Source organism: Chrysemys picta, chromosome 3 (assembly GCF_011386835.1).
Source record: "Chrysemys picta bellii isolate R12L10 chromosome 3, ASM1138683v2, whole genome shotgun sequence".
Lineage (NCBI taxonomy): Eukaryota > Metazoa > Chordata > Testudines > Emydidae > Chrysemys > Chrysemys picta.
In genome coordinates, this window is record NC_088793.1 from 24111623 (window position 1) to 24117731 (window position 6109).

The window sequence follows — 6109 nt, forward strand, 5'->3', positions numbered from 1 at the left end:
TCACTGGTTACTTTTAAAAATTTAGGCCAATATATCTACTAATCTGGGCAAGGAGAACTGAAATTAGCTCTATCCAGCAGTCCTCAACAGGGCCTCTAAAATGTTGCAAGACTAGAAATGAAATGTTTTCACCGCAAATCGGTTGTTTTCAATGAAAACATTTCATTTCTAGTCCTCCATCATTTCAGAGTGATCTGATTTTCAGTATACAGTTGCTCAGCACTTTTAAAAAAAAGAAAAGAAAAATGATGGTAAAAAACAGGTTTTATGCCCCCCTCTTTCCTCTCCCTTTTTTCCTTCCCTCCTCCTTTTTCTTGTTTCCCATTATGCCACTTGAATAGTGATGCATTTTTGGTTTATGGTTTCAGCTTTTCATTGAAAAAGCCCCTCCCCCAGAATTAATGAAAAATGGGGAAGAGATTTCTGATAGCAGAGGGCACTTTAATCTAGCAGAGAAAAAGGCAACGAAATCCAATAGTGGGAAGGTGAAGTTAGACAAATTCAGCCTAGAAATTAACTGTAGATTTCAGTGACAGTAATTATTTACTGGAACAATTTACCTTACATGCTCCATCATTTAAAGTCTTTAGATCAGGACAGAATGTAAAGTCTGAAAAGTCACATTCTAAAAGATATGTGATAGCTCAAACAGAAGTCATGGGCTTGATGCAGAAATTAGTGGGCAAGGTTCTTTGGCCAGTGAAATGCAGGAGGTCAGACTAGATGATCGGAGAAGACTGAGTGGGGACATGATAACAATTTTCAAGTAAATAAAAGGTTGTTACAAGGAGGAGGGAGAAAAATTGTTCCTCTTAACCGCTGAGGATAGGACAAGAAGCAATGGGCTTGCAGCAAGGGTGGTTTAGGTTGGACATTAGGAAAAACTTCCTAACTGTCAGGGTGGTTAAGCACTGGAATAAATTGCCTACGGAGGTTGTGGAATCTCCATCATTGGAGATTTTAAGAGCAGGTTAGACGAACACCTGTCAGGGATGGTCTAGATCAACGGTTCTCAAAGCCGGTCCGCCGGCTGGGACTGCTTAATAGCGTGTCAGCTGACAACTGGTGAACCATAGCAGTTCCCATCTGCACTGTGTTTAATATTATGTCAGTAACCATGATTGCTCAGGGGTGTCTTCTAGCATGATGTGATTTCCTGGTGTGGACACGCCCAAACTCTCTGTGCAGAGAAAAATGAAGCACTCCCTTTCCCCAGGGAATAAACAGGCTGCCCTGAAGATGCCCCCATCCTCTGCTGGGCCAGACTGCCACAGACTGCTGAAAATGAATGTTTGGGACAATGATTAGCTCAGCTGTTCATTCCACCTTAATAATTGGGTGATCATCATTTGCATGCACCAGTGCTAAAAAGGACTGGCCACCAAAATCTTGATCTATGCTTTTCTCACTGTAAAATGAGACTCTTGTACCCTTTCCCTTCCCCTCTTTACATGGTCTTCCTGAGGTTACAAGCACAGTTGCCAACTTTCACATGGTAAATAAGCACCCCGACTTTCACAATAAGCCAAAAATCAAGCTAATACCATTTCAAAACAAGGCCAAAACAAGCCAATCCCTAAGAACCCCAACGCTCTATGTGACTAGATCCCCCTGGCATGCAGTCTGGGACTGGTGGGCCTGCTGTGCACCCCAACTCTCTCCTCCCCTTGTACCTGCTTGCCCCCCCTTGCCCCTGCTTGCTCCTTGCACCTGCTTGCCCCTGCTTGCCCCCCCATTGCACCTGCTTGCCGATAGCCAATCAAAAAAAAAAGAAGCAACAAGCTACTACAAGCAAAACAAGCAACAAGCCACAAGCCAAAAACTAGCCAACAAGCAACTCACAAGCCTATTAAGCCAAAAACAAGCCCAATTTCTGCGTTTTTTTCGCGGGTTTGGTATGTCTGGTTACAAGGTGTTCGGAATATGGAAGCCCAGTTTCTTGTTTGACACACACACAAGTCAAGCAGCTTATTGTTACAGTTCTGGCCAGCCACCACTGGTTCCAAAGTATTAGCCAGGGTTGTGTGTAAGATTTAACTTTTTGTTTTTAAGTCACAGCCTTTTCTAGCTCTACTTTATCTCACTTGTGCTTCGTTCTCACCTCCACAGGCACTCTCAGCAGCTGCAGTCTGTCAATCAGCACCTCTTGCACTCTGCCTCTTTTGCATCAAGGTCAGTAAATGTGAAATCATGAGATGGAATGGTAGCACATTCTAACAGTTAGTGCAAGCCCCTGGGAGTGAGAAATCTTAATTTCTAATACCAGCACAGCATAGCAACTTTCTATGACATAGGAAAGTCATTGCCTGTCTGTCCCAATTTCCCCATCTATAAAATGGGGATAATAATATTTACTGATGTCACAGGGCGTTGTTAAGAATCCTGTGAGTTCAGGCCCTAAATTCATCCTGGTCCATATAAAGAAGCAACGAATAAATATTTTAGATTTTATACTAAGTCAAAATAAACCCAAGATATGAAGGGGAGCTTGAGCTACTCCCAATCTCTTTAATGAAAACATAGATTCCAGTAAGTAATGACGAGGCAGACTTAAACTTCCGAGAATATGTTTAAAAGCCATCCAAATATATATTGCTTTCAGGACAGAGACTTCTGGAGAAGTAAATCTTTGAGAGATTAGTTGACAATCACGTGTTATACAGTTTGTGCTTCTCATCCACCAACACATCCATCCAATGGGTTACCATACATTTTGTGAGTTTAACATTCTCCCTTGATCCTTTCTCTTACAAGTACCCACTGGAATGTAACCTTTAGCCAAATGTATTCAGCTTTGCTATTTATAACTTAGAAGCTATCAGCATGAATATTTTTTAAGATTCTAAAATCTTGGCATTTTTCAACCAAATGAAAGCAAAACATCTTTCATTTATTTTATTTAACACCTTCAACTACTGCAAGTCAGGATCCGAAAGTTATTTATAATAATGTTATCTGGGGCAGTAACTAATTTATCTTCTTCAATCAGAAAAAAAGTGATGTGGTGTCCTCTCTGTAACTCATAAGGAGCTGTGGAGAGAGCTGATTTGCAAGAGTTGAGGCATTAACTGGTCATTTTAATTAGGCGCCAGGTCTCAGATCCAACCCTCATGCTGAACATTGCAGAAGATCACCACCAAATTTTGCAGACTAGACCCATCTCTGATTATGACAGCTACACTGTGCACATAGCTGGTCTGTGCAAATGCATGCATGTATTATTATCTCATCCTTCTATACCCCCATGCATTTGTTTTTCATTCACCTGCTCCACATGTCATTGTCATAGAATCATATAATCATAGGACTGGAAGGAATCTCAAGAGGTCATGTAGTCCAGTCCCCTGTACACATGACAGGACTAAGTATTCTCTAGACCATCCCTGACAGGTGTTTGTCTAACCTGCTCTTAAAAATCTCCAATGATGGAGATTCCACAACCTCCCTAGGCAATTTATTCCAGTGCTTAACAACCCTGACAGTTTTTCCTAATGTCCAACCTAAACCTCCCTTGCTGCAATTTAAGCCCATTGCTTCTTGTCCTATCCTCAGAGGTTAAGAACAATTTTTCTCCCTCCTCCTTGTAACAACCTTTTATGTACTTGGAAACTGTTCTCATGTCCCCTCTCAGTCTTCTCTTTTCCAGACTAAACAAACCCAATTTTTTCAATCTTCCTTCATAGGTCATGTTTTCTAGACCTTTAATAATTTTTGTTGCTCTTCACTGAACTTTCTCCAGTTTGTCCAGATCTCTCCTGAAATGTGGCACCAGAACTGGACACAATACTCCAGTTGAGGCCTAATCAGAGTAGAGTAGAGCAGAAGAATTACTTCTCGTGTCTTCACTCCTGCTAATACATCCCAGAATGATGTTCGCTTTTTTGCAACAGTGTCACACTGTTGATGCATATTTAGCTTATGGTCCACTATGACCCCCAGATCCCTGTCCGCAGTACTCCTTCGTAGGCAGTCATTTCCCATTTTGTCTGTGTGCAACTGATTGTTCCTTCCTAAATGAAGTACTTTGCATTTGTCCTTATTGAATTTCATCATATTTACTTCAGACCATTTCTGCAGTTTGTCCAGATCATTTTGAATTTTTATCCTATCCTCCAAAGCACTTGCAACCCATTGCAACTGTCATGTGAGATAGTATCAGAAGCTTTACTAAAGTTAAGATATACCACACCTACCACTTCCCCCCCCCCCCCATCCACAAGGCTTGTCAAAGAAAGCTATCAGGTTGGTTTGACACAATTTGTTCTTGACAAATCCATGCTTACTGTTACTTATCACCTTATTATCTTCTAGATCAGGGGTTCTCAAACTTCATTGCACCGCGACCTCCTTCTGACAACAAAGTTACTACATGACCCCGGAAAGGGGGCAGAGACCCCGGGAGGAGGGCAGAGAGCCCCGCTGCCTTAGGTGTGGGGGAGAAGGGGCTGTAGCCTGCGACCCACAACCCTGGGTGGGGGTGGAGTTTGGGCTTCAGCTTCAGCCCTAGGTCCCAGCAAGTCCCACTTGGTCCCCCCCACTTTGGGGTCCTGACCCACAGTTTGAGAACCGCTGTTCTAGATGTTTGTAAATTGATTGCTTAATTATTTGCTCCATTTTCTTTTTGGGTACAGAAGTTAAGCTGATTGGTCTGTAATTCCCCGGGTTGTCCTTATTTCCCTTTTTATAGATTGGCAGTATATTTGTCATTTTCCAGTCATCTGAAATCTCTCCCGTCTTCCATGACTTTTCAGAGATAATCGCTAATGCCTCAGATATCTCCTCAGTCAGCTCTTTGAGGATGCGTTTCATCAGGCCCTGGTGACTTGAAGACATCTAACTTATTGAAGTAATTTTTAACTTGTTCTTTTCCTATTTTAGCCTCTGATCCTACCTCATTTTCACTGACATTCACTATGTTAGATATCCAATCACCACCAACCTTCTTGGTGAAAACTGACACAAAGAAGTCATTAAGCACCCCTGCCATTTCCACATTTTCTGTTGTTATTTCCCCTGCTCACTAACAGGCCTATCCTGTTCTTGGTCTTCCTCTTGCTTCTAATGTATTTGTAGAATGTTTTCTTGTCACTCTTTATGTCTCTAGCTAATTTGGTCTCGTTTTGTGCCTTGGCCTTTCTAATTTTGTCCCTACAGACTTGTGTTATTTGTTTATATTCATCCTTTGTAATTTGACCTAGTTTCCACTTTTTGTAGGACTCTTTTTTGATTTTTAGATCATTGAAGATCTCCTGGTTAAGCTCGGGTGGTCTCTTGTCGTACTTTCTATCTTTCCTACACGGTGGGATAGTTTGCTCTTGTGCCCTTAATAATGTCTCTTTGAAAAACTGTCAACTGTCTTCAATTGTTTTTTCCCTGAGACTTGCTACCCATGGGATCTTACCTACCAACTCCCTGAGTTTGCTGAAGTTTGCCTTCTTGAAATCCATTGTCTTTATTTTGCTGTTCTCCCTCCTACCATTCATTAGAATCATCAAGTGTATCATTTCATGATCACTTTCACCCAACCTGCCTTCCACTTTCAAATTCTCAACCAGTTCCTCCCTATTTGTCAAAATCAAATCTAGAACAGCCTCTCCCCTAGTAGCATTCTCCACCTTCTGAAATAAAAAATTGTCTCCAATACATTCTAAGAACTTGTTGGATAACCTGTGCCTTGCTGTGTTATTTTCCCAACAGATGTCTAAGTAGCTGAAGTCCCCCATCACCACCAAGTTCTGTGCTTTGGATGATTTTGTTAGTTGTTTTAAAAAAGGCTCATCCACCTCTTCTTCCTGGTTAGGTGGTCTATAGTACACCCCTACTATGGCATCACCCTTGGTTTTTACCCCTTTTATTCTTACCCAGAGACTTTCAATAAGTCTGTCTCCTATTTCCATCTCAACCTCAGTCCAAGTGTGTACATTTTTAATATATACGGCAACACCTCCTCCCTTTTTTCCCTGCCTGTCCTTCCTGCGCAAGCTTTACCCTTCTATACCAATATTCCAGTCATGTGTATTATCCCACCAAGTCTCTGTGATGCCAACTATGTCATAATTATGTTTATTTACTAGCATTTAGAGTTCTCCCTGCTTATTCCCCATACTTC